Source organism: Podarcis liolepis, assembly GCF_965112155.1.
Source record: "Podarcis liolepis genome assembly, chromosome: 3".
Classification (NCBI taxonomy): domain Eukaryota; kingdom Metazoa; phylum Chordata; class Lepidosauria; order Squamata; family Lacertidae; genus Podarcis; species Podarcis liolepis.
In genome coordinates, this window is record NC_139557.1 from 73,560,348 (window position 1) to 73,587,735 (window position 27,388).

The following is a 27,388-nucleotide window of genomic DNA, read 5'->3' on the forward strand; positions in this document are numbered from 1 at the left end:
ACATCTTTCTAGCTTATTTCTGTGCAGTGAAACATTCTAGTTTTGAAGGCATCTCTATAATCATTTTAATTTTGTCTCAATTATTTCTTCCCATGTTTGAAACAATGTGCAAGACTAGTACTTGTGAAAATGAAGTAGATTTAAAGGGTACAATTCATTACAGGCTCTCTTGGTCTAAGATTCATATTTTAAATTGTGCATGTCCCAAACTACATACTCTGTTTTAGAACTACAGGAGGAATGCAGACAGAAGAATTGTCATGGACACCTTCATCTGCCCACCTGCACATCTGTCTCCCATATCGGTCTCTACAACCACAGCATGTGCTGTATCTCTTCAACGATTTGACTTTACCCCAAAAGGTGCACTCTTCCATTGTCTCTTACGACAGAGGGTTGCCAGCAATGTTCTCATGAGCAAAGTGTTCATTTTGAAGGGGAATCTCCTTATGTTATAGGGACACGGGTGGCGCTGTGGGTTAAACCACAGAGCCTAGGACTTGCCAATCACAAGGTCGGCAGTTCAAATCCCCTCGATGGGGTGAGCTCCCGTTGCTCGGTCCCTGCTCCTGCCAACCTAGCAGTTTGAAAGCACATCAAAGTGCAATTAGATAAATAGGTACCGCTCCGGCGGGAAGGTAAACGGCATTTCTGTGCGCTGCTCTGGTTCGCCAGAAGCGGCTTAGTCATGCTGGCCACATGACCCGGAAGCTGTACGCCGGCTCCCTCGGCCAATAATGCGAGATGAGCACCGCAACCCCAGAGTCGTCCATGACTGGACCTAATGGTCAGGGGTCCCTTTACCTTAACCTTACCCCTTATGTTAGCATAAAGCTTTGCAGGTGTGCCTTATTTAAGAATACCCTCAAGCTGCATAGCACTTTCTAAACTGACAATTTGATCAGCAAGCCAATTAGGATACAGCCAATGAAAATATAGCTTTAAAGTCTGGAAGCCACCTCTGTACTGTCTAGTTCAGGCAACCCAAACTCGACCCTCCAGCTGTTTTTGGCCTACAACTCCCATCATCCCTAGCTAACAGGACCAGTGGTCAGGGATGATGGGAACTGTAGTCCCAAAACAGCTGGAGGGCCGAGTTTGGGGGTGCCTGGTCTAGTTTCATGCTACTTCATTTAAACTGGAACCAGGTGGGACAAATGATTACCTCCCACAGAGGCACTCTCCTGCTCCTGCCAAACTTACCAGGGGATCTTTGATGGTAAGTGAAACCCTCACCTTCCAAGAGAAAAGGGGATGTAGCTGACACAACCCCATGTGAACAACCTTCACATCCAGGAGTAAAACCAGATCCAAAATTACCTTCTATACTGAAAGTCTTATTATTATTATTATTATTATTATTATTATTATTATTATTATTATTATTTTGACAAGGAGAGGATGAAATTGCATCTAGAATATATCTTCAGTGGTGCAGTTAGGTAATTTTAGTCACTGGTCTTAACAGTCTTCCCACCTCTTTGGATGGCAATGTGTATTATTTCACTTACTTCAAAATGTTGTAAGCCAGTCTTGCTACATTATGGGGCTCACCTGGAACCCTCTCCCAAAGTCTTGCCATGACACCACCACCACTGCATGCCACAAGCATTCCTGAATCACACTGACCACGATCTTCAGCATTTTGATTATGTGCCTCCATCTAGCCCATAACGGTCTTCAAAGTTCTATTGAGGGAAACATTATTCCTGAATCCAAGCAGAATGGAAATAGAGCTAGGTGCCACCAGAATGTTGATAACACTGCACTCCAAACATGCAGATGATCTTACCCAGTAGTTTCATGGTAGATATATTCCATTAAGGTTTGGTTTTGTGATATGCCATTTTTCCACAGTGGAGTGTGCCCAGATCAAAACCAACAGGCCAGAGGCACTATCTTCTCAAGATGATTGAAGGGTCCCAACACAATATCCTGATGCAACACATGCAATGCCACTAGGAGCTGAGGGTGGAGCGAAACACTCTCTTAACATTGAGAGCCCAGCCTCAAAAAACAAACAAACATGGGGTAGGGGACAAAAATACCTCAAGCCCTAAGAACTGGGGCCTATGCAACAGGCTATAAAACACACACACACACACACACACACACACACACACACACACTCCATTGGTAGTCTTTCTAGCATCCAAGAGACCAAAGCAGCTGGCTTAAATACAGTTCAGATTATTTTGGGAGTGAGGTCTTATCACCAGGCTATGTGGTTCACAGCTGGCTCTCTCATCTCTCCTCCAAATAAGTTTGGTGGTGGTGGTGGCAGCAGCTGCTAAAAGAAGATGCTGAGGAACAGGCAATGGCAAGCTCTCTCCACACCCCACAGCCTCCTATGTCTTCTGTGCTTGTTTTACTGCCCTTTACAGCCAGCCAATGGGGGTGTAATACAGAAAAACAACATCTCATTTACACCATCTAAATAGCTGCTGGGTTGTGAAGGTGGATCAAAGTCGTCTGTGGCCTCCTTTTCTTTAAGAAAATTAATAACACTTCAGTAATAATTGATCAGACTGGAAACTTTAATACAACATGTTTTTTTCTGATACTTCAGTTCCTGCCCAATAAATTAAGGCTCTAGGTAGGAACATTAGGATGAAGGTTGTCTAAGCTACCTTACTATAATATTTTAAAAGGCTCTGCCAATTAACGTCACTACTTCACTGTAATGTAAGTACTTTTCCAACCAGGTCAAGTCTTCCCCATCAATACAATTATTCTATAGTAATGCAGTAAACAGTTCCTGCAGTCAACTTGTTTGGAGGTTTGCAGCTTATATAACCCAGGAAATGAAGTCATTATACATGGTGGTAGGGGACCTGCCTATAATATTCAGTTTCCTGATTTCTAAAAGAGACAAGGACTTCAGACATGCTAAAAATCCACAAGCAATGACAATGACAATTCTTTTTTAAAGGGGGAAAAAGAATGCAGAATAAATAATCTTACATCTTATTTTATTTAGTTTAAGTGTCAGGTAATGGTATGAATGTCTCATATGATTTTGAGCTATTTACTTATACTTTATTTATTAAATTTATAATAACTTTAGTAACTACTAACCTGGGGAAAAGGTTTCATGTGGAATTAATTTTTGCTGCTACATCCCACACTCCTAGCTGAGCTTATTTACACAGCAAAGAGCCCTGGATTTTCTACAGGTCTCCATTTGCTCCTCTCCCAGTTTTCCCAAGTCTGCCTGCCCGTTACTTCCTTGCCTCCAGCAGCATCCTGGCCAATCTTTCTGCCCTGATTCCCTGAAAGCATGATTTTGCTAGCTCTGACAAGATCAGGGATTTCTCACAGCAGAACCTGGTTTACAGAGCCACTAAGCCCATGTGATTAGCCCATCTAGGAGACTGAAGTATACACACAAACACACATTCATCACAGCCTCAGTGGATGGAATCACAAAGAAGCATTTCACATGTGGTTTTGAGTGTGTGAAGGGAACCTTGCTGCGCCATAAATGAGATAAAGCTACAGCTACTAAATCTACACTTTGTATCTTTTCAAAAGAACACCACTTGGCGCCAAAACTTATCTGAGATCCTGGTTAGATACACCCTACCGGAGTTTAATATCCTCAAACGGTGGAGCCCGGACAAAGTCCAGAAATGGATCCTGGAGAGAGACGCTCTGTTAGATACCACAAAAATACAGATCCCAGGGTCCTCCCACTGGTTTCCCCGACTGAAAGCAGTCAAAATCTGCGCCAATTACTTGGCGAATATCACCAATCCCACTCTTCGGAGAGCCTTTACTATGGCCCGTTTTCAAACCATTCCTACGGCCTATCTGTCAGGCAGATATGCAAAAATCCCAGTAGAGCAGCGTATATGTCCTTGTTATATGAGAACCAAAGAGGATCTCATACATTACATGTTGTATTGTCCCATCTATTCGGCCTTCAGGGATGCGATGTTACAAACTATTCCCAAATCAATAGTCAACTCTGAGGACCAAGTAAAGTTTTTACTGGTGGACGCTGATCCACGGATTTCTCACGTGGTAGCGGTCTTTGTGGTGAAGGCTATGAAAACTAGGGTATGGTTCCTGGATGAAACGGTGAGGTCCCTCCCATTGCTCTCCTAACCTGTTGTTGTATCTTCTTCCCTGAATGGTGGGGTTTATTGGGCAGTTTCCTTGCTGGGACAGCATGGCATGAATTTTAGCTTACTTTTATAATCTTATTGTTTATCTTTTAATAATGTTTTATGGTATTTTGTGTAAAGGCATGGACCTCACAAATTTAATAAATTTGTTGTTGTTGTATTTGTTGTTGTTGTACTAAATCTACATTCACGACGCACCAAATTCACTGAATCAATTGATGAAACCTTTTAAAATCAGGGACTGCCAAACATTTATGCCAAGCCTTGTTTGGAATTTCAGATTCTATATGATGCTGGGAATAGGGCAGCACAGCCAAGGCAGGATTAAACCCTGTTCTCCCACCCACTTGCTGTTGTCACCAGTGATTTCAGCTGATGGGCAGGTGGCCATGGTTTGGGGGAAATGACCTGGGGGGCCAAGATTGGACCTGGGGCTGGAGGTTCACACTCCTGCTTTCAAAACACAAGGCTTCCCCCAAAGAATCTCAGGAATTGTAGTTTGTTATGGGTGCTGGCAATTCTAACTCTGTGAGGTCTAAAATACTGTTCCTAGGATTCTGTGGAGGAAGCCGTGAGTGTTAAGCAGTATAAAAGTGCTTTAAATATGTGGTGTGGATGTGAGTCAAAGGTTCTGGCATGAGTTTGAATCCACACCATAAAATATTGACAGTCTTTGTCTGCTTTTTCTTGAACATATTCCGTATGCTTTCCCCAAGATATCAGAAATGTATTGCTATTGAAGAAAGCATCCAAAAAAAACCTCCCCCAGTCACCAAATATAGATCACAAAATTGTAGGCAGAATATTAAATCACTCTATTAATTTATATCTAAGGCTAAATCCACAGTAGAGTGACTGGTGCCATAAAAACAGCTGGTAAATACTCTTGAAAGTATTTTGGCCAAAGGGTTTTTGTGAGAATTTCACTCTCTCTAAATGTGCTTCTAGACAATCTGTTTATTGAGCATTCATCCTGGTTTGTTTGCTGGGAGGTTTGGTGATGTTGATTATTTAGTAAGCATTCATTCCCATTTGTTTTCAGGGAGATGAGATGACATTCTGTCAAGTGTTATCCCACATTTCCAGTGCAATTTCCCATCACTTCCTTTTTAAAAAAAATCCTGTCTTTGGGGAAAGTGGGTTTGTTGCACAAGAGCTCCCAATCAACTATAACCATGTGACCCAAATTTGTTGGTATGTGATTGAATCCCACCCCAAAATAGTGACAGCCTGGAAGTGCCCTAGGAAAATCTATTTTCAATTCCAAGATGTTAAGCTCTCATTTTCAAAAGGAAAAAGGGGGCCATTTGACTCATAAATGTTAAAGTTCGTTTGTTCACAGGTCTTACCCAGAGGATAACTGAAAATCTTAGCTTTGTATGAATGAACCAAAATACACCCAAATATGGATTGGAAAAATGTCTGGAAGTACAAGCATCAAACAAGGAGTTGCTGAGAATTTCTAACTCTCAAGATAGCTGCCAAGTCAATTGCTGACTGAATCTAGATTGTCATCCAGCTGACTCATCCATTCTGACTTATCCTTCAGTTCCGTCTTGTTGGGAAGCTCTTCTCCCCTCTCCCCCTTACTGCTGCAAACATTCCTGGAGGTAAAAAATGTTTTGACAGAAAAAGTGGGGTGGTATGTTGGAAGTGCCTCATGCTTCTTCTTCCAGCTACCCTTGGAATGCTTTTGTTTTCTATTTGCAAATGTTACTAATTCCCAATATAGCAATACAATGAAGCACAGAGATCAGGTCTATCCTCTCCCTCCCAAATATTCTCTTCCCCTCCCATAAGTCAATGTCCCTTTAACAACAGAAACAGCCAAAAAAAGACAGGGAGTGACAGTAAAGGGAGGTTGCGAAGGGGGAGTATGTGGCTAAATGTGGTCAAGCCAGGATTGCACTTTTGGGTTTCAGCACAGTTTGTTTTGGTCCCTTGTTTAAACAACTCCAAAAACCCATTCATGCCTATTCAGTGTTTCGCATCTGTTATGCACATTTTCCCCCACTATTGCTGGACCCAACACATCCTCTGTACAACATTCTGTTCCATTTTGGAATTCTTGGACACAGGCATCTTTGAAGTCCAAGAGTCACTTTGAGGTCGTGATGGACAAATCAGTTCATTTCAGTTTTGCATTTTCCCAATCTTCAGTTCAGTTCACCGAAATCCACACCAGGGTGTGAATTTTTATTTTTGTTAAGTCTGCACAAAGAATTGCATGCACTTTCATGCTTTTCTCCTAATTTATGTTCACAGTTCTGCCTAATACACACATTTTTGAAGTCTTTTTATTACATACATTTTTAAAGCTTTTAAAATGTTATATGTAAACACTGTATTATAATGTCTGAGAAGTAGTTTTTTAATGTATTTAACTATTATGAATATACACTTTGGGGGCAAGCAATATTCCCCAATGTGATGCATTTTGGCATGTTATTTCCATGAATGTACATGTTTGGACACACTTTCTCCTAATATATGCATGCTTGTATGCATTATTTGATTATTTGATGTACAATATTATATGGAGTTCCTTTCAGAAGAGTCTATTATCACAGTAATACTGAATAGATTTCAGCTGAGACTCATCTTTCTATTATTCCAAACACACAAGGAAATTTTTAACACATAACTACCTCTGCATGTAGTTCCCAAAGTTCCATCTCTGACAATAAAAAGCCCGTAATGGGATTTCTCTATATATTTCTGTTCTATATTTCTGTTCTGTCAACTGATCTCTAATGGATTCATAAACCAATATACAATAGCTACCATCTACACAGCCATATACAGTGGTACATTGGTTTAAGAACAGCTTAGGTTATGAACAACTTGGATTAAGAACGCTGCAAACCCAGAAGTAGGTGTTTTGTTTTGTGAACTTTGCCTTGGAAGCAGAACATGTTTCACTTCCTGTTGAGTGTGTTCCATTTGTAAATTGAGTCCCCCACTGCTATGGAAAAGCACACCTTGGTTTAAGAATGCTTTGGTTTAAGAATGGACTTCCGGAACGGATTAAGTTCATAAACCAAGGTACCACTGTACTACAAAAATTCTTACTACAATGGTACCTCTGGTTATGAACTTAATTCGTTCCGGAGGTCCATTCATAACTGGAAACCACTCGTAACATGAGGCACGCTTTCACTAACGATGCCTCCCGCTGCTGCCAGAGCGCAACTTCCGCTCACATCACGGGGCAAATTTCGCAACAAGGGGCATCCAAGTTAGCAGAGTGCGTAACTCAAAGTGTTTGTAAGGAGGACGGTACATAACATGAGGTACCACTGTAAGTTCATTTCAGCCATCTATTTTTTGCGTGTAAGGTCACATACGATAATCTTAACCTTTCCCCTAAAATTATGTATCTCTTACAGCAGAAGCCTATGCATCAGCAAATACCAGTGTGCTCAATGAGGTTTGTGGTTGGCATCCATCTGTGTGCACCTCCAGGGCTGAAGTCAAACTGTTGGAGAGTTACAGCTTCAGCTGTGGGTATAAAAACCGATACTGGAGAGACATGTTTTGTTGCAGCTGGGGCAGATGAAGGCATCCACTTGTGCTGATGGAGGTGTACTATGGCATTTCTTTTTTCTATGCTTCTCCCAGAGGATATTCCTCCTCTGGTCACTGCTCTGGATACACAATCTAACTCTTTCTCCAGGATCTGCAGCTGTCTGCAAGGGATTCCCACACAGTGAAGTTAACATTGCTAGCCTACACGTCACAATTGCAGACATCTTTGTTATGTAGAGTTTGTCCGACAATGGGCCTGGTACCTGAAGCCAGCTCTCTGTAGATCATGTCCTTGGGGTTTATTCCCTAATAAATGTGTTTTTAGAACTACAAGTTTAATTTTATTTTCATAGCCGAAAACAGCAATAAGAAATGTTTATCTCAGAAGCATCAGAAAGGTACAAACTAGAATAATGTGTTTCCCTGTGGTCCTTGAGCAAATGCTTTCAATATTTTTTCCTTCAAGCAAAAAAAGAACAAAAAAGGCTACATGTTACTTTGGAACAGACATTTTAACTCTCATTTTCAACTTCAACTGAAGTTTAAGCATGAAACAACACAATGAAGGGATTAAGTTATCATGGGAATTACTGACAAGATAATCAACTTCCAGGAGTTTGTCATCCTCAGTAGCAGCTTTGAAGCTTCACAAAAATCACTGCACTTCTCAAAGGAAGCCATGTACTGATAGACACACCCACTGCTAGAAAGCCACCTACTCCTCTAAGCCACCCCCACCAACAGAGCCTGGCAGATTAAGAACTGAGGCCAGCCAGAACCTGGTAGCACATTCAGCAATTGCAGGGGCTCACAAGCTCCCTGTTCCCCAAGCAATACTATCCGCTCATGAAATCAGGCCACTACAGATGAACCTAAGAATCCAAATTACCACTGTGCCACAATAAGAATGGAGAAAATAAACTACATGTAGAACAAACACATCAAAGAAGGAAACCAAGCCATATATTTAATGATCACAGAATTAAGCGTGTCAAGGGTTTTCTAAATAACATGTACCCATAAAGATGGGGAGCATTACCTATAACGGGGTGGGCAACCTAAGGCCCATGGGCCACAAGCAGCCCACAGGGGTCGTTTAACTGGCCCACGAGCCGCCCCTGAACTGAACCGCCCACTCAACGAGTCCCTGTGTATTGCACTAAACCGGCGCAGTGCAGCATGGGGACTAGCTTCCACAGTGGCGGAAATCATGGCGGCGCATGCTCAGATGCTGGAAATCATGGCTGCACCTGCTCATGCACACAAGCAATCTGGCCCACAGAGGGATCTCCGCTGGAGTGAACTGGCCCAGGCGAGGCAAACCTTGCCGACCCCTGACCTATAAGTACAAAGACGTGGAGGACGTCTGTGAACAAGTCATAGCTCAGTGGTTAGGGAAGGTCAACAAAAGAGGTTTAAAGACTGTCTCAAGGCAAATCTAAAAAAATGTAGTATAAACACTGACAACTGGGAAACTGGCCTGCGAGTGCTCCAGTTGGAGAACAGCCTTTAGCAAAGGTGTCATGGGCTTTGAAGACACTCGAACTCAGGACGCAAGGGAGAAACAAGCTAAGAGGAAGGCACGTTTGGCAAATCTACATTGTGATCAACTCCTGGCCAGAAACCAATGTCCCTGCTGTGGAAGGACATGTGGATCCAGAATTGGCCTCCACAGTCACTTATGGACTCATTGTTAAAACCATGTTTATGGAAGACAATCTTCCTCGGCTACGAGTGATCGCCAAAGAAGAAGAACAGCTCATGTAAATAGTTCCAGGTTCAGTCTGCAGCCTATCCAGGTGGGGCTGGGGAAGATGTCTGGAGAGCTGCAATGTTGCCAAGACTGAGCTAGATACACCAGTGGTCTGACTTGGTATTCGGCAGTTTCATGTTATCCTATGTATCTCATTGACACAGGCATGGCTTATACACTCTTCTCTGAAAGAGAGAGATAGCAAACAACAATGAACACTGTTGCACTCGTGATGTTCACTTAAGCTTCTCAAGAGGCAATATAGGTGACCACTGTAGCAAAGAGAGTGCTGGAGATGAAGGACAAGCCACAAGCAGAATATAAGGCACTGATTCTGAAACTTAAAGTACTCCTTTGATCCCACAGTTGCATCACAACACCCATTTTACAGAAAGCAAACCCATCTGATCACCCTTTAGTTGATTTTTTGCCATTCATTACCCAGCCAGATTCTATCAGATCATTTTCAATTGACCTCTAAAGCACCCCTCTCCCTGAAAGAGAACCTCCCATTTTCTCTTACATTCTGCACTCTGGTGAAGAGGATTAGCTGGTATTTGGAAGGGAAGGAGATGGAATTACCAATGCTGGTGGACAGAGGATAGTGCCAATCATACAGATGATGCAATGGAATCACCTGACATTCCCAAAATGTTAGTTGTCCCCCACCCCACCCCCTTTTTTTTACAAGGACCCAAACTAGAAAGATAATGCATGTACAAGAAGCCTGTGTCCATGTGCAGATTCTTCAAGCTGCATTTAAACATACAGTTCAGATGGGGCCTGAATGTGGATCCTATGCCTTTCCTTGGTTCAGGATCCACATTTACTATACATTTAAAGGCATAAAATCCTGCCCTATCTGCAAGGAGAGGACTACAGTGTCCTCCATTTTGGTAATATGGAGCCCCATGCAAGAGACTTTTGGGGCCCAGTTGATTGCACATTGACTTGTTTTGCAGTTTTGCTCTTGTAGACTGCTTTTGATGTCAGCTGTGGTGGTCAGAGGAACCTCAGGTAGAGAATGATTCTTGCCCAAAGTAAAGCTACTGGATGTCTGAATGATCTCATGACTGTGCTGTGGGTGGGTGGGTGGAGATTGCTATTTTGACAGACAATAGGGTATATTTTTTCTTTTAAAAAATTAAACTATTGTCAATCTTCCTTTAAAAATTAGGCTTCCCTGCATGTTTTATTGCAGAGTTGTTAATGTGAATGTGTAGACTGGATTGTTCAGTTCTATAGTGCTGCAGTGCTTCGCAGAATAACACAAGCAAAAATAAAAGGATCCTTGCCCCGATAAGTTTACAATTTAAGCTTTGACAAGTGGAAGTGGGGAGAATAGAGAAGGAAAGGTAAAGGACCACATCCTTCGTGCCGAAGCTTAGAACTCTCTGGGAAAGAGGGCAGTGATGCCTTTATTGCCTCTTCCTCTGCTCCGCTGTAAATATACTCTCTCTCCTTGTATCTGTCAACAACGTTCCACAATAAAAGTCTAGCATACAAGTTTTCCATGAGAAAGTCCATTTTTTAAATCAATAACACTTACATATGAGTAACTGGGCACAACACTTCAGACAAAGACAATCTGTTGGTGACAGTTTGTTCTTGTATGTGTAAATTTAGCCCCTTTTCGCCTTGAGCTGTTCCCTGGACAATGAGAGCACAAAAGAAGCATTTGAGCAGAAGACAGAATCAGCATCGAAGGAGCTTTTGGAATATCGTCGTGACTTAATTCTAATTCAGGCTTTCAGGGATTTAATAATCTTGTGTATTAGAGGAAAATAAAGCTGTTCTACTGACAGAATGATGAGCTTCTGCGACGGGGATACAGAACTTTAAAATGAACAATTTTGTTTCATTTACTGAATAGCAATGTGTAGTTCAAGCAGCTGAATTTTATGAAGGAACAAGGAGAACAAGTGCAGGTGGGTGGAAGGAAGGTTAATATATGGCCAGCTAGACTTGTACTAGAATCCATAGGGAAACCAGTCTGACCAGAGGTTCCTCTATTCATTCTTATTCTACCTTTGTATGTTGTTGCACGCCACTCGAATCTCTGAGCAGTATGAGATTCCAGGCACTTACTCAGGATCCATGTTTCCTTTTGGAAGGAGGAACAGTGGAGACAGTGGTGTGGTGTCTTTAGGATATATGTTTTGTTTATACAACCTGAGCCTACGATGGAGAGGTTTCACAGCATCAACACCCTAAATGGGTCTTGCTTCTCCCATAGCCACAGCCTTAGATTCAAGCAGAAATCAGCCATGACTCTCTTTGCCTGCAGCTTTTCACCTTCCGTTTCTAGCTCACATAACTCCAAACTCTCAACTCTGGATTTATTCCTTCTCACTATCTGTGAGATGAGGGACGTTTCCCAGAGAGCCCCTTCCTTGGTTTCCTTACACCTCACCAAGAGGCTAGCCTAACTTGATTAGCTTTTAACACTTGCTGGGTCCAGGGATTAGAAGTCTGACACCCAGGGTAACACCCCCAAGCCTTGATTAAATTCTAACACTTACTGGATCCAGGGATTGGAGAGGTCTGGCACCCACAAACTCCTAATAATATTTATCAAGATAATGTGGCTGCAGTACAAGCTGAATTAGTTTGCTCTCTACTTTCTCTTCCAAACTGATCTAAAATGCTAACTGTAGGCGTCATGTTAAATGAAGTGACATGCCATCTAGTTTCATTTTACAAGTAGCTCTTTATCTTCTGTTAAGTAATTTTAAAAATATATATCTTGCAGGGTCCTCTGTGAATTGCATCAGTCATGCTTACATTTACTGCAGCAACTCTTACCTAACACAGCATTTAAGTGCAACATGATATAAAAATGACTGACCTGTGACAAGAGATTTGAGACGGATGGGGTTGGGGAGTGTTCCAAAGTCTCAGGGACAGAAGCATGGCTGGACCCACCATTAGACACACTGAGGCAGCTGCCTCTGGCAGCTGATTTCGAGTGTCATGAAAGGCCAGCAAATAGTTAGCTATGTTATTATTGTTGCATTTTCACTGCCTGGGAGGATGAGTGGAACCTACAAGGTTTTCTGCCAAAAATAAAATAATATGCCTGGCCTTAGGTGCTGTATCCCTCATTTGCCAGGGGTGGGAGCTCATTTGTTGTGCCACAGTCAGTGTATTGGGCTGTGTACACACCATAAATTTAAAGTACACCCCCCCATACACACACCTCAGGAATCTAGTTTGTTAGTCCATAGCACTGATACTGAGCATTTGGAGAAGGATCATGGGAGCAGCCTTGTCCCTGACCCCAAATGCCATACAATGACCGTTTATTGTCTGGGGGCAGCGGGTAGAAAAGCCTCCTTCCATACCAGGAGACCAAATCTGTTTGCTTCATTTCTGCCAGTCACTATATTGCCAAAATGGACAACTGGAATAAACATTCCCCTCTCAACTTGTCAGCATGCACTGGCTGAATGCAGCTCCCTGGCACATGTCTACTGCATGTTTAAGAAAACACAGAATCATAGAATTGCAGAGTTGGAAGGGGTTCCAATGGTCATGTAGTCCAACCCCCTGCCATGCAGGAATCTCAGCACAAGGTCCCCTATTCAGTTTGAACCCATACTGGACTCTGCTTAGCTCTGCAAATGTGCTAGCAGTTTTACTGTTGCACCACTAGTGTAAAACACTGGGGAAATAGGAAAAATTGTCCAGAAAACATTGCTGGAGAGGTAATAGCTAAGTGGTATGATTTGTATGTCGAAGGTTTGGTCCTTGGCATCTCCAGTTCAAAGGATTGTGTAGCAATCAATGTGAATCATAGAATCATAGAGTTGGAAGAGACCACAAGGGCCATCGAGTCCAACCCCCTGCCAAGCAGGAAACACCATCAGAGCACTCCTGACATATGGTTGTCAAGCCTCTGCTTAAAGACCTCCAAAGAAGGAGACTCCACCACACTCCTTGGCAGCAAATTCCACTGTCAAACAGCTCTTACTGTCAGGAAGTTCTTCCTAATGTTTAGGTGGAATCTTCTTTCTTGTAGTTTGGATCCATTGCTCCGTGTCCGCTTCCCTGGAGCAGCAGAAAACAACCTTTCTCCCTCCTCTATGTGACATCCTTTTATATATTTGAAAGACCTGTGCTAAGTCGCTGGAGAGTCACTGCTACTCAGCCTGGACCCGAAATAGACCATTGGGCTAACTCATTGCAGGGTACCTTCAATGGCACCACATCTTCACTGCAGCAAGCACCAAAGTAGCATAGGAAAACCGATAAGTGCAATTGTTTAATAAGGGGATTGGATTTGGTGTTTCAAAGGAATCTTTTTTTATGTTTAAAATAAATTTCTTTTTGAAAACAATGTATTAGGCAATGCCATAGGGTTAGGGAAAGCTGACCTAAAAATGAGACGGGAATAATCAAAGAGCAAACAGAAATAGGCCTTGAACATTTAACAGCTTGCAGCTGGGAATTATTCATTTTCATAATAATATTAAAGCTTCCAAATTAATGTAAGGCTGGGTGGGTGGGTTGCATATTCAAAGAAGCATTTTTTTCCCTTGAAGATTTTAGACATGTCTTCAGTGTGACATTTGCAACACCCACACAGACCAACCTCTGGAGACCTGACAAACCCTACCTGATCAGATTTACTTTACAAACCATGGCAACACATTTGCATCGTCACCTTCTATTACTGGATACTATGAAATGTTGCATCCAACTTCAAGAGAATGCAGAGCTGTCCTTTCTCAAGCCCAGCGTACAATCAGAACTATGAATTCTGTCCCCACAAATCTGGTCACGCAGCTTAGTCTCCAAACTATTTAATACATCTTTCAAGGAGAACAACTCTTCCAGTGCTGCATGATTCACACACTGCCTAAAACAATAGCCCCCTTCAGATACTATATGAAGATACGGAGGCTGAAGAGGCAAGGTTGCATGTGCCTGATCTTCACAGGTTTGTCATAAGGTCTGAAAGGAGCCTTCTGCATAAACAGAGGTATACACACAGAACAGCCATCCTGAACCTGGTGTCCTTCAGAAGTTTTGGATTACAAATGCCATCAACCCCAGCCAGCACAACCATGCCGGCTGAAGCTAATGGGAGTTGTGGTCTGGAGGGCACCAGGTTAGAGCAAGTTAATGCAGAGCAGTGTTTCCCAAGTTTGGGTCTCCTGCTGGTTTTGGACCTCAACTCCCATCTTCTCCGACCACTGGTCCTGCTAGCTATGGAGATGGGAGTTGTAGTCCAATAACAGCTGGCAACCCAAGCTTGGGAATCGCTGGTGTACAGCAAGGGAAACCACAGAATCATAGAGTTGGAAGGGACCCCAAGGGTCATCTAGTCTAACCTCCTGCAAATCTCAGCTGAAGCATCTATGACAGATGATTAGGGATGATCAGAGAAAAGACAGAACTACTCAACACCTACTTTGCCTCTGTCTTCACCCAAAAGGAAAGCGATGCCCAACCTGGTAATAACAGAATACATGATGTAAGGAGGGAGCTGCAGCCCAAGATAGAAAAAGAGGTAGTAAGGGAACACCTAGCTCAGTGGCAGAACTTCATGCTCCAGCACCAGGGGGTGGAGAGCAGGTGGGGGCGGGATTGGTGCACGTCCTGGAGGCGTGGCGTGCCACCCGCAGGGATGTGGTGCGTGTCCTGGGGGCATGACACGCTGCCTGTGGGGGTGTGGCACCCAGCACGGGCAGGGGGCAGCCGCGATGGCACCCCACCGGGATCACGCTGCCGGGGGCGGTGCGCTCCTCTTCCTCCGCCAGTGACTTAGCTACTTTAAAAGAATTCAAATCTCCAGGGCCTGATAAGCTGCATCTAAGTGTACTAAAGGAGCTTGCAGGTGTGATTTCCGAGCCTTTGAGATTCGCATTATTGTCAGTTCTTGTTGTTTTTTTAATCAGTTCTGTTTTTATTATATGGTATGGTTTTAAACTTGTACCAGGTTTATACTACGCATATTTTGGACGATGCCTTTGGAGGCTTTGTTTTAAACATGTATTTGCAAACAATAGATTGTACCCAACTAAATTCTCCTCAGAGTAGACCCATTAAAATGAATAGGCCTAAGTAAGTCATGTCTTTTAACTTCAATGGGTCTACTCTGGGCATGACTAGCCCTGGAGTCAAACCAATGCAAATTAATAAATGCACACTCTACACACACTTTTTCTCTAATTGACCTTCATATGATTGCTGTATCACATGTGTGTCCTCCTATATCAATATGAACCAAGTATTGTTCAGAGTGGGTGACAATGTTTCTTTCCCTCGCTTGCCCTCACAACAACCATCCAAGGGGAGGTATCACCTTTCTCATTTAGTAAGTGAGGAACTGAGATGGGTGAAGGATGGTTTGTCCAGGTCCTTGGCTCCGGGTTGCTTTTGAGATTACATTTTCCCCACAATGCAGAGATAATTTCCATATAGGAAATGTACACGGCATAACATCTGACTTGCAGCGTATATGTGCTTTTGCTGTTATGAGCATATGCATCAGGCAGTAAATACATATATTGGGGAAGATGCGAGGAATGAAGCCCTCAGCTTGGTACACAAATCCTAATCTTACTAAGTCAGCCCTGCTAAAAATCTATCCAGTTAATAATGCTTTGAAAATTAATGCAGCTACATTGTCATTTTTCTTTCTTGAACTGCTGTGAAAACTTTGGTGGCTCTGAACTTTCAACGCTACTGGAAAAATACTGCTTCCATTAGCATGGATTGGAAGACCAAATATGGAATTTAACTCAACAGGATCATTGCATAACTTTGAGAAGTTATTTTATTTTAGGAACATTCGAGAGGCAAAAGGCGAATGGTCCATCATCCAAACATTATGGAAAATGAATTTTACAGGCAAGCTCTTCTAGATATTGGAATACCTGTTGCTAAACCTGAACTGCCAAAAACAACACACAAAATGACTGTGGTTTATACTGAAGTATCCAATGTACTTAGAACCTAATAAAAACTTTTATTAGGCACAACAATAAATAGCATCGTAGAAGCGCTTTGGAATAAGCAGGTGACAGAGTGCTGATGGATCACTAGGAAGAATGGAAGAAGGCATTAAGGGTTACCAGAATGAAATGGTTTTCTGTGATTGTTGTTGCTGCTGCTGCTATTTATATCCTGAAGTTCAAGGCTGGCAACAACATCTCATAACTCATCACCAGCAACCCTAGGAAGTTGATCCTAGTGGTAGAGCATCTATTTTGATTTCAGAAAGTCCCGGGTTCAAGCCCCAGCATCTCCAGCTAGGGCTGGGAATATCCCTAATCTGAAACCCTGGTGAGCTGCTGCCAGTCTGTGTAGACAATAGTCAGCTAGATGTACAAATGGTCTGATTTGGTATAAGGAAGCTTCCTATATTCATGATTATTCCTGGTTTACAAAGTGGAGGAACTGCAGCAAAGAGAGAGTGCCATGGTCAAAGCTGCTCAGGACTAGACAATGATTTTAACACTGACCTGTCAATACCAAGTCTAAGGAGCATTCATGGGGAGGGGGAAATGGAAAATTTTAACAGTTTAAAATGCATGCGCATGTGATGACTGTGCATTGAACATCATGTTCATGGCACAGGTGCATGTGGCAGAGACCTAGGGCTCAGCATGTCTCCCAATTGCATGAATATGTAGTAGAGAACAAGAGGCTGTCATTGTGTAGTAAGTCAAGTGGCCATAACTCTACTTTTGGGGCATTTTTTCCCCACTGTCACAAGGGAGCAAGGGGTACTTTCTGTGATGAGCTAGATCCAAGCTGAACTTTTTAAAATTAAATACCTCTAAAAAATATATGTATTTATTTTTTAAAAAATAATAAATTTTGAAAAACAGTGGGCTGCCTCCAGATTAAGTTGGTTGAACTCAGGACACACAGAAGTTACTTAGGACAAGTTTAGTCATGATGACTTTGCTTAATTAAGTACATCTACCTTGCAGATCAGTCCTATAGTTGACTATTAAAAAGTAAGCCCCACTGAGTTCAATGAGACTGAATCATAGATAAATGTCTTTCAGATAACGGACTCGGCCTGGGTCAAAACCAGTTAAGAATCAAACTGAGAAATACATTACTGTAAAACAAATTTCAGTGTTTTGAAAGTTTGGGGGAGGGGTGTCTGAACACCATCAGTTTTTCTTTTAAAAAGGTATTTTGTGGTACCTACAACAGTTTCTTAGATTTTCAGATATATCTATAAGCCCCAAAAGAGTGGAGACCTCTAGATTAGAGAGAAATAACAACACAGGCATTGATAGCTTTCTCCTCCATGAAGTCATGGTTTCAGCCTAAAACACAACCTCAATCTCCTCAGAGAAAAAGTGGGATGCAAATTAGGAATCAATTCATAATCAGAGTTTATTATAATTAACCATTCCCTCTTTTAATTTATAACTATTAATTTATTAAATTTATATCCTGCCTTTCCTCCCAAAGGTGCAAAGGGGGTCTGAATGGAATATCAGAGCAGTTTTAGAAACAGCTGCCCCCAGGTTTTTGCATACAGATTACAGGTTATAGATTGTCACATACTGGGATTTTCACATGTTCATGCAAACAGGGCCAGCAACAAGTTGAGGAATAAAAGGACGGAATATTTTGAGCAAAAGACATAGAAGAAAACCAGCTGGTAAAGCTCGAAAAGTTGACTCGGGGAAGGCTTCATGTGAAATTAAGCTTAGACTCTTCGCAACCAACGTGTTTGAGTGACAAGCTGCTTAACTTAATTGCAAGTAAAAATGAAGTTCTTTAAAACTGAAGAGAACGTGAAAACTACAGTATTGTTAGCTTTAAAAGGAACATCAGAAGGAAAGATGATTTTTGAAGCGCATAACAGAATAATGAGACACAAATAGCTAAAAAATATGAAGGATAACAATAAGATTCCCACAGTGTGCAGTTGGACTATAAAAACACACACAAGCGCAAGCAGTTTCACGTGTGATAAAAGATAGGGTTATGTAAATATCAGTATTTGAAAGGAAATTAATGAGATGTGCTTTTCTAGACATAAACACAAATGCTGAAAGCTCAGAGTATATCTACACTACAGATGTCTACTACAGCTTTATGGTAGATAGTCATGTGAGCTTGACCTCACCCCCAAAGGCACACTCCTCCATTGTCTCCCAAGACAGGTGCCAAACAGTCATGTTGTATAGGGCAGGGTAACCAACACTGCTCTCCAGGATTTTTTGGACTCCCATCAGCCCCAGTCAGTGTGGGCAACAATCAGGGACGCTGGGAGTTGTAGTTCAAACACCTTTAGAGGGCACCATGCTGGCTAACTCTGGTATTGGACTTTGTCTAGGGAGATTTGGCTTCAGATCCTTAACCAGTCTTTCTGCACACTGGGCACCCTTCAGCCAGTCACCATCTTTCAGCCTAACCTTCCTCACAGGATAGTTGTGAAGATCACATGCTAGCATCTCTTAACTGCACAAAAAAAGAGTGTGGTCTCTTTAAAAGATAAGAATAACTGTGTGAAAATTCAAGTATTTAGTGAGATTTAATTTTACTGTTTGTCTGAAAATGCAAAAAAACAAAAAACCACCAACCAACCGACACACAAAAAAATCTCTTTGAGCATGAATAAGCTTTAGGCAAGCTGCTGTTTTCTCAGCTTCAGCTTCCACTTGCATTGCACTAATAATACTGCTGACCTACCTTTCAGGGTTGCTGTAAGCACTGCTGAGGTAATGTGAAGCACTTCAAATATAAAACACCTATATAAGTTCTAGGATTATTGGATCGATTGGTTTGCTTGTTACATTTAGATCCTGCTTTTCTACGAAACGGTGCTCTTTTTTTAGTTTAGGTGGGGCAGTAAATTTTAGAAAAACTTGGATTTTGACTTTCGGAAGACTTTATCTACAACCAAGTAGAGCTTCTGAACATGAATGTACTTAGGAACTAGGTGATAATGCTTCATAAGGTGACAAGCATTACTTTCCAATTTCCCATACTTGTCTTTGGGTGTGAGCAGGTGGCAATCAAACTCCACCCCCGTTGATCCAGGGTTTTTTCCTCCTTATTTTGATTATATTTGATTATTTGGAATGGCCTGTTTGTTCTACAAGGCAAAGCTGGAAGGAAAGGAAGACCATTGTCACCGTGGCACATTCCTTTTGTCTGACTTGCTTCACATCCTCCTTAATTGCGGAGCTATGCAACTTATGTGGCAGCAAAGTATGCTGCTGTCTGAGGCCCGGGTCAGCCAAAATAAACACGAGGGCAGCGAGAATTAAGGGAAAGTGAGATAAGGCGGCCATAAACACGCTGTCCTCAAAAGCACCCGCTCCGTCCGGTGGAATCAAATAAGGCCCTCAATCTGACCTCATTGACGCAATTCCCGACACTTTCCAGGTTTTCAAGTTATCGATAAGGCAGTGAAAGTTAAAGCAGCTGCTCAAAATGGTTTCCCCGGCTTCCTTAAATTGACAGAAGCCTCGAGCAGAGGAAGCTGCCAGCAGCACACTGTTCCCTTTTGCGGCACTCAGACATTCATCTCTGCATGCTTAACCCCATTGTCTTAATGGGGTCAAACATGCATAGCTCAGTGCAGCCTTGCACTGAGGAGGAATGAGGAGGCTTAAGCATAAGCTCGAGTCAGCTCAGGAAAGTGAAGATACCACACAAGCATATCCATGTTAAGACAGGAAGGGCTTTATAGGGTAACGTTTGATTTTCCTTGTACAATGCTTTTCTACAAACCAGGGACAGTTTGGGGGGGTCTCTGTGTTTCCCCACTGCGCTTTGAATGTGTGGTGCAAACAGCCTAAGTGGAAAAATACTTAAATTGTGATTTTTCCCTGTTCCAGCATATCTACACACACACACACACACACACAAACACACACACACACACAAAATTCGGAGACTTTTATGTGTATGTGTGTGCTCTGCAATGGCCTTTGAATTTGGGAGCCATAGAATTTATGTGGGCAGGGAGAGAAGGGATAACTTTTCCCACTGTTGCTTGGAAGATACACCAAATAGTGGCAGTCCTTAACAACTGTAGCAGCATACCTGATACTATGGGAAAGATTATGTACTTGTAAAAATACGCCCCGTCACAAATAAATTCAAGTCGGCAACTGCCCCATATTAACTGAACTATTATGTACTGCTGTCTCCCCATGATCTGGACAACCTTCACTGGCTACAATCCTAGAGATTTGCCCTGCGGCAGAATGGATAAACAGTTTTCCTGCCAAGTCATCGTGGATTAGCTACAGCGGTGGCGAGGATAGCAGGATATGTGCAAGGGTAAGAGTTACAATGCATATTCCAGCTGTAACGTGAGATGGGATATTCGGAATGAGGCAGCATCATTTGAAGGAACGTTTACATGCTGTGGAAACGATGCCCAGCATTTGGACTGAGCAGAAGGGCAAGTTCAGCGTCATGCTTGTCCTGACATCAAAGCACACTGGCCCCAAACTATTGGTGCTTAAACTCCAAAGATTCCACCACAAAGCTTTAGATACGCATGCAGATTTATGTTAAGATGGGAGATTACCACAAAGGGAGAAATTGCATATGACATGGGAAACCAGTGATGAGATTCCCAGTTTGTTTGTTTTTTTGTTTTGTTTTTAAACTGGAACACAGGCTTGGAGGGCTGTAGTTTTAATTGCAGCAACTGTGCTGGCATGGGGTGCTTAACCCTTTCCCCATGGCTGTTTTTGTGAGCAGAATCACATATTGCATGGTTCTCCCCCAACTTGCAGTGGGGAAAAACAGAGAACCCTCCCCCCCCCAAAAAAAAATGTCCCTGGTTTGTAGGAAAGCAATGTATTCGTCCACGATTATTATCACAGACCTGGCCTAGGTGTGTGTGGGGGGGGGGGAGTTAAGCTAATACAGCTGCTACAGCAATCAAATTTGTAGGTCACCAAAGCAGCATTTCAGCAGTAAACTAAGATTGGGATGCTCATTACATGTCTCTCGTGTACTCTTTAGTTTGGCTGTAAATAAAATTATACTCAAATGCAGTAGCAACAACAGTTCAAGATTCTGAAGTTTTATATCTACACTTGATCTTAGCCAAAAGGCCGAGAAGCGAAGTTTTATATCAAATACATCCCAGGTGAAGGAAAGGTAGAGTATTCAAGACTGTGGACTGAATCACACATGGATGTACCTCTTTTAGCTATTACACATTTGATGATGCTCCCTGCGCCCCCCTGGGATGCTCCCCGCTGCTGGCTCACCCCCATGGGTGGCTAGTCCCACCCCACAAGCTGCTCCAGGTGCCGGAGCAGCTAGCTCCACTTCTTGGTGGCAGGAGAGGCCTAAGAGGTAAATCTCCAGAGGCAATAAACCTGTGGGGACAAATTGCTGGGCATCACAAGTGGGAGAGTTCTGTTACACTCAGGTCTTGCTTGCAGGCTTCCCACAGGCTTCTGGGTAGCTTCTGTTGGAGCAGGATGCTTGACTTAGATGGACCATTGGCCTGATTCAGGACCAGCAGGCTCTTCTTCTGTGCTTATTCATAAGGTCTGAATACTTGTGAGAATGCTGAGGAACACCCTTCACTGCCAGCGTACATGGGAGCTGTTCCAATGCCTCCTGTCCCATTTTACTGAACCAACAGCCATTGGATACTCCTAAACCAACGCCTACCTAAGACATTTTGCAAGCAGCAAAGAGTGCTTCCTCCCCTAAGTCAAAGCCCACAGTGCTTAAGGCCAACCGAGTTATCATGGTACCTGAGTCAGAAAGCACCACAATCACTTCTCTCATTCTCTAACTGTAAAAATTTTTTAACAAGCAATAATAATAAATTACTATTTTTTTATCATTTACCTGAGGCAGCGGCCTCATTCTACCTAATGGTACGTTCAGCCCCACATAAAGCTCTCATTAGGAAACAATCTCAGTGGGTTTTTCCTATGCATGTGTGAGAGGATTTGTTCTGGGGTACTGCTGGTCTGCAGGCAATGCCCTTGAGAGTGTGACCTGCAATAAAACGAATGATTGCCTTATCAGCTGCCAGCCACTCATGCAGGACATTTTCCCTCTGACATTTCAGTAGCTGGAATGAATTCTGGCTTTCCTGGCTCACTGTGTCAGGGTCTGTAGTGTGGACCAGATGAAACTTTGGATGCACTTCTGTCTTTTCCCAGCTCATTTTCATTGGGATCTCATGTGTGACCTCAGCAATTGCCCAGTCAGCAAAAGAGGCCTTAGTGAAAGCATTATTCCCCATCTGAGGATGATTGACATTTCTGTCTGCAAACTACTTGCCCCATTAATATGGCCTTGTCTCTATTTTTAGTGCCATACATTTTCAGAAAAAGGGTCTACTCTTTTGACTTTCTCTGTCAAGGGCCTGAAAGTGTTGTTTGACCCTTGGAGCCCAAACTAAGGCCAAGAGATACAAGCTTGCTTAAAGTAATAGCTTGCAGCCAATTACTTCAAAGTCACCTTCCGCCAGCATGCATTCATTCATTCATTCAATCATTTGAAGTATTTATAATCTGCACTTTCATAAAAGTGTAACAAGGTGATTGTACAACACAGTAAATACTGGGTTGTTAAAAAGCAGGAATTCCTATTGCAAAGGCCCATCTGAACAATTTCATTTTCAGAAGACATCTAAAAGAAGGCTGAGGTGATTTCTGCCGATGAGTATAACATTATTCATGTAGTGTGGAAAAAGTGGATACAATTTTATCCATCTCCCGTATTACTAAGACCCAGGTTCACCCAATTAAGCTAAAGGATGGGGGAATCAGGATAGAGAAAAGCAAATACTTCGTCCCACAGTGCGTAACTAAACTCTGGCATGTACCGCCACAAGATGTAGTGATGGTCCCTAACGCAGACAGCTTTGAAGGGCGATAAGACCAAATTCATGGAGGATAAGGCTAGCAAACGCTACTAGTCACGATGGCTATATATTTCCTCCTGTATCAGATGCAATGCACTTCTGAATATCAATCCTTTAGGAGAAGAGTGCAGTCATGGTTGTGTCATAGGAACAAAGGAAGAAGCTGCCTTATACCAAGACAGACCATGGTTCCATCTAGCTCAGTACTGTTGACACTAACAACAGTTCCTCAGGGTTTGAGGTAGGAATCTTTCCAAACCCGACCTGGAAGTACCAGAGACTGAACTTAGGACCATTTAAAAGTAGGGCCGGCCCACCCATAAGGCAAGGTGAAGCGACTGCCACAGATGGCAGGTCCACCAGGCCAGCAACTCCCTATGTTGGCCTTTCTTTTCCCCTTGTTCCTGTTGTAGATCTTCCCTGGCAGGGAGTGAGTCTCTATTTCGGGGTCTGCCTCAGATGCCAAAATGGCTTGAGCCAGCACTGTACCTCTTAGCTACGGCTTTTTGTGCTGGCCCGCTTCTAATTTGGCTGGTCACTGTAGCGATCACACAGGGTCCCCGGACGTTTCACCATCTATTGATCCCTGTGCCACCACTTTATTTCTCGCTGCCACCACCCAGGCCCTACCTGGTACAATACTGAGCCCAGTCAGGGTTAAATTGGAACATAAACTTTTGTTAGTTTATTGCAGTTTTACAAGCGTGTGGTTTCATAAACGGTATCGGTCAATTACAAACATGGGGTGCCTATCCAGTCCTATAACTTCCGCTACCTGCTCTCACTCACTAAACCGCCTCTCAGATATTTACTTGTCAGTGTGGTGTAGGGGTTAAGAGCGGTAGACTCGTAATCTGGTGAACAAGGTTCGCATCTCCGCTCCTCCACATGCAGCTGCTGGGTGACCTTGGGCCAATCACACTTCTTTGAAGTCTCTCAGCCCCACTCACCTCACAGAGTGTTTGTTGTGGGGGAGGAAGGGAAAGGAGAATGTTAGTAGCTTTGAGACTCCTTTGGGTAGAGATAAAGCGGGATATCAAATCCAAACTCTTCTTCTTCCTAATTCCTAACTGTTCCTGACTCAGCTTATTTCGCTACAGTAACTCAACCTCCCCACAGACTCTATCCCAATTCACTCCCACTCCAATCAGCCACCCAACTCCCAACAAACTCCCCCTTTACCCCTCCCAGAGCTGGTTTTATAGTCCCTCTGACTCCACCCCCCTGGGTTCTGATTGGGTAACTTGTTTAACTATTTCACCTCCAGCACTCTCATATGTTGACATCACAGACACTATGTGAAAAGAACACTGGACTGGATTGGACTGGACTAGACTTTGGTCTGATCAATTAGGTTTTTTCTTAAATTCTACAGCTTTAAAAAATGGCCCTACAGCATTCCTTTCCTAATTGATTTCAACATCAAGGATTGGGAACCTGTGGCTCTCCATATGATAATGGCTTAATTCCCATCAGCCCCAAATAGCATAGTCAGGAACGATGGGAGCTGTAGACCAAGAACATATGGAGGGCACCGTTTCATAACTCTGATCTACAGGGATTAAAGATGCAGACACATAAAAAGTCATCTTCCTTGTTTCACATCCTTTCCAGAATTATTCAGGGGAAATTGCCTGTGCTGCTTATGTTTCCATGCAAGTCTTTCTCTTAGCACTTAACAGCTTTCTGACTAATTCTGAATTAGTTTTATGGGGGAGGGGGAGAGAAGAAGATGATTTCAGTTTCTCTGCACTCCAAACATTTTCCTGCTTGACAGCTCTGCCAGTGTGGGGGAGAGATCTGTGATGGCTTGAACTCACGCAATAGAAGTTACTTTTGAAATGTCTTAGCTATTCAAATGCAGATTTTGCTAGCACCACGTATCTGAAAAATTTCCTATACAGACCTGTGTAGGGTTTTATTTAAAGCAGGTGTCTGTCTTTTTCAGCATTTGTTTACATGGCCAGAGACACGAGTGTATTCTTTGCACACAGTGGTATGTACATGGCGGACTTGGAATTTCCTGTGTGGATGCAATGATCTCTGCAGGAAAATTATGTTCAAAACGAAGAGGACAGAAATAAGACGGTAAATGTAAATCAGCTGGAGGAAGTAACTGTCTTTTATGTCCTGAGAATAATCATCTTGCTGAACCACAATTGCTACACAATTGCAATTTTTAGTGGGTGGTTCAGTCATCTTCCCTGTCAAATTGTGCTTCTGTTGTGTGAGGATAGCACATCTTTCCAGTACCCAATCAGCAAGATGCAGTCACTGGGAAAAGCGCATTTCTTCTCCTAGCTACTATGTACTAATATTGTGAAATTACCCTGAGTTAAATACTGTGCATTTTTTGGCACAAAGAAGCGCTTTGGAAGTTAGGGACTTCCCAAGCTTATCTTTTTATTATTCTTATTTTTATTTTTTTCCATTTCCCCCCCCCAAAAAAAGATCTTTATTGAAACTTAACATATATACATAATAACCAAAATTCCCAATGATTCCCTCACATAAAATATAATATCTAAATTACAACAGCTACTTAATTATACACTTAATTAAAAACCCACCACCCACCCTCTACTTCCCGCCACAGCAATTTGACTTTCTTTATATTTCTTTCTACCTTTTTTCCTTGCATTCTATAATAAGTTATTTTTGTTACATTCTGATTTTTCCTTCTTTCTTTATTGTTATTGCTTACATTTTTTTTATTCTAAGCCTATTAGCATGTCATTTTTAGAACAATATTTTGACATGTAATCTTCAAAATACTTCCACTCCATTCTTAACTTTTGATTTGATTGATATCTTATAATTGAAGTTAATTTTGCCAAAAGAAGCGCTTTGGAGGTTAGGAGCTTTCCAAGTTTATCTTTTTCGTGCTGCCCTCCTTCCAGATAATCTGCTGCGCTAACACCGTTTTTGTTTTGAAACCACAGCGTCACAATAGTAACAGCAGCACAATCACACAGCTGATTAGATTTAGCAATCTGACCTAACTTGGGGAAAGTAAGATCATTCAGAATGAGGGAAATGCTCTCACTCTGAATGAGCTTCATTTGTTCTCAAAGGCGTTGTCAAGGATGCGACTATGTTGCTGTTATGAAGAAAAAGGACAAAGGAAAGAAAAAGTCGTGTTTGGAGCTTCAGCCAATCAGAGCTGCAAAGAGATTCACAATGGATGCTGTTTCCTGAATGCTAGGTGTGTGGAGGGCACAGTGATGAGGGGGTGCCTTCTCTCTTCATTATCTCTGGGCAATCACTGAGTCACTGAAAAAGGAGGGTGCTTTTCATGGCAAGAGAAGAATAAAAGTCTTCAAACCTCCCACTGGCTGGCCTACCTTGGTTTGGCTCGACCCAACTGGGCCCATCACAGGGAGAGCCCTCAGACACTGAAACCTTTGACAATTGAACAGTTTTTAAAAGAATATACAGTGGTACCTCGGGTTACAGGCGCTTCAGGTTACAGACTCCGCTAACCCAGAAATAGTACCTCGGGTTAAGAACTTTGCTTCAGAATGAGAACAGAAATCGCATGGTGGCAGCGGGAGGCCTCCATTAGCTAAAGTGGTACCTCAGGTTAAGAACAGTTTCAGGTTAAAAACGGACCTCCAGAATGAATTAAGTTCTTAACCCAAGGCACCAGTGTGTGTGTGTGTGTGTGTGTGTGTGTGTAGCCCCTTCACCCCCACTTTTGTGTCACTTGACATGATAAAGGTTTTGTCCAACTGTAGATTGGAGGAGGGTTTCTTATGCACCAACATCTTTGCTTTTTGTTTTACAACCCAAAACTACATCGGGGCATAACCAGAAAGGAGTGGGAGGAAGCCAGAGTTGGCAATTCTTGAAATAATTATTCCTGAATGAGTGAAATAATTCTGGTACCTGGGGGAGGGTTAGAGGTAGAGCCCCCAGTGCATCATTTGCAGCTCTGTGGCTTTTTTTGCAGGTTGGGGTCTGGATTCAACACATTTCTGTGAACTAAGACTTGTATGTAACAACATACAACACTTTTTTGCAGGCTACTAACTTCTGTGGGATTGTTTAGTTGGTTATATTCACCAATGCTGTGCGGCCCAAACAAAACTACATGCTAAGGGGGAAAAGCCCGTCGTGTTTTTCTGGCAACTG

At 42.6% G+C, this 27,388-nt stretch overlaps 1 protein-coding gene across 6 annotated transcripts in view; it reads right to left on the minus strand.

Moving 5' to 3' along the window:
* PDE10A (phosphodiesterase 10A) overlaps positions 1-27,388 on the minus strand; it is a 188,353-nt gene that overhangs the window by 117,972 nt on the left and 42,993 nt on the right. The window lies entirely within an intron of this gene.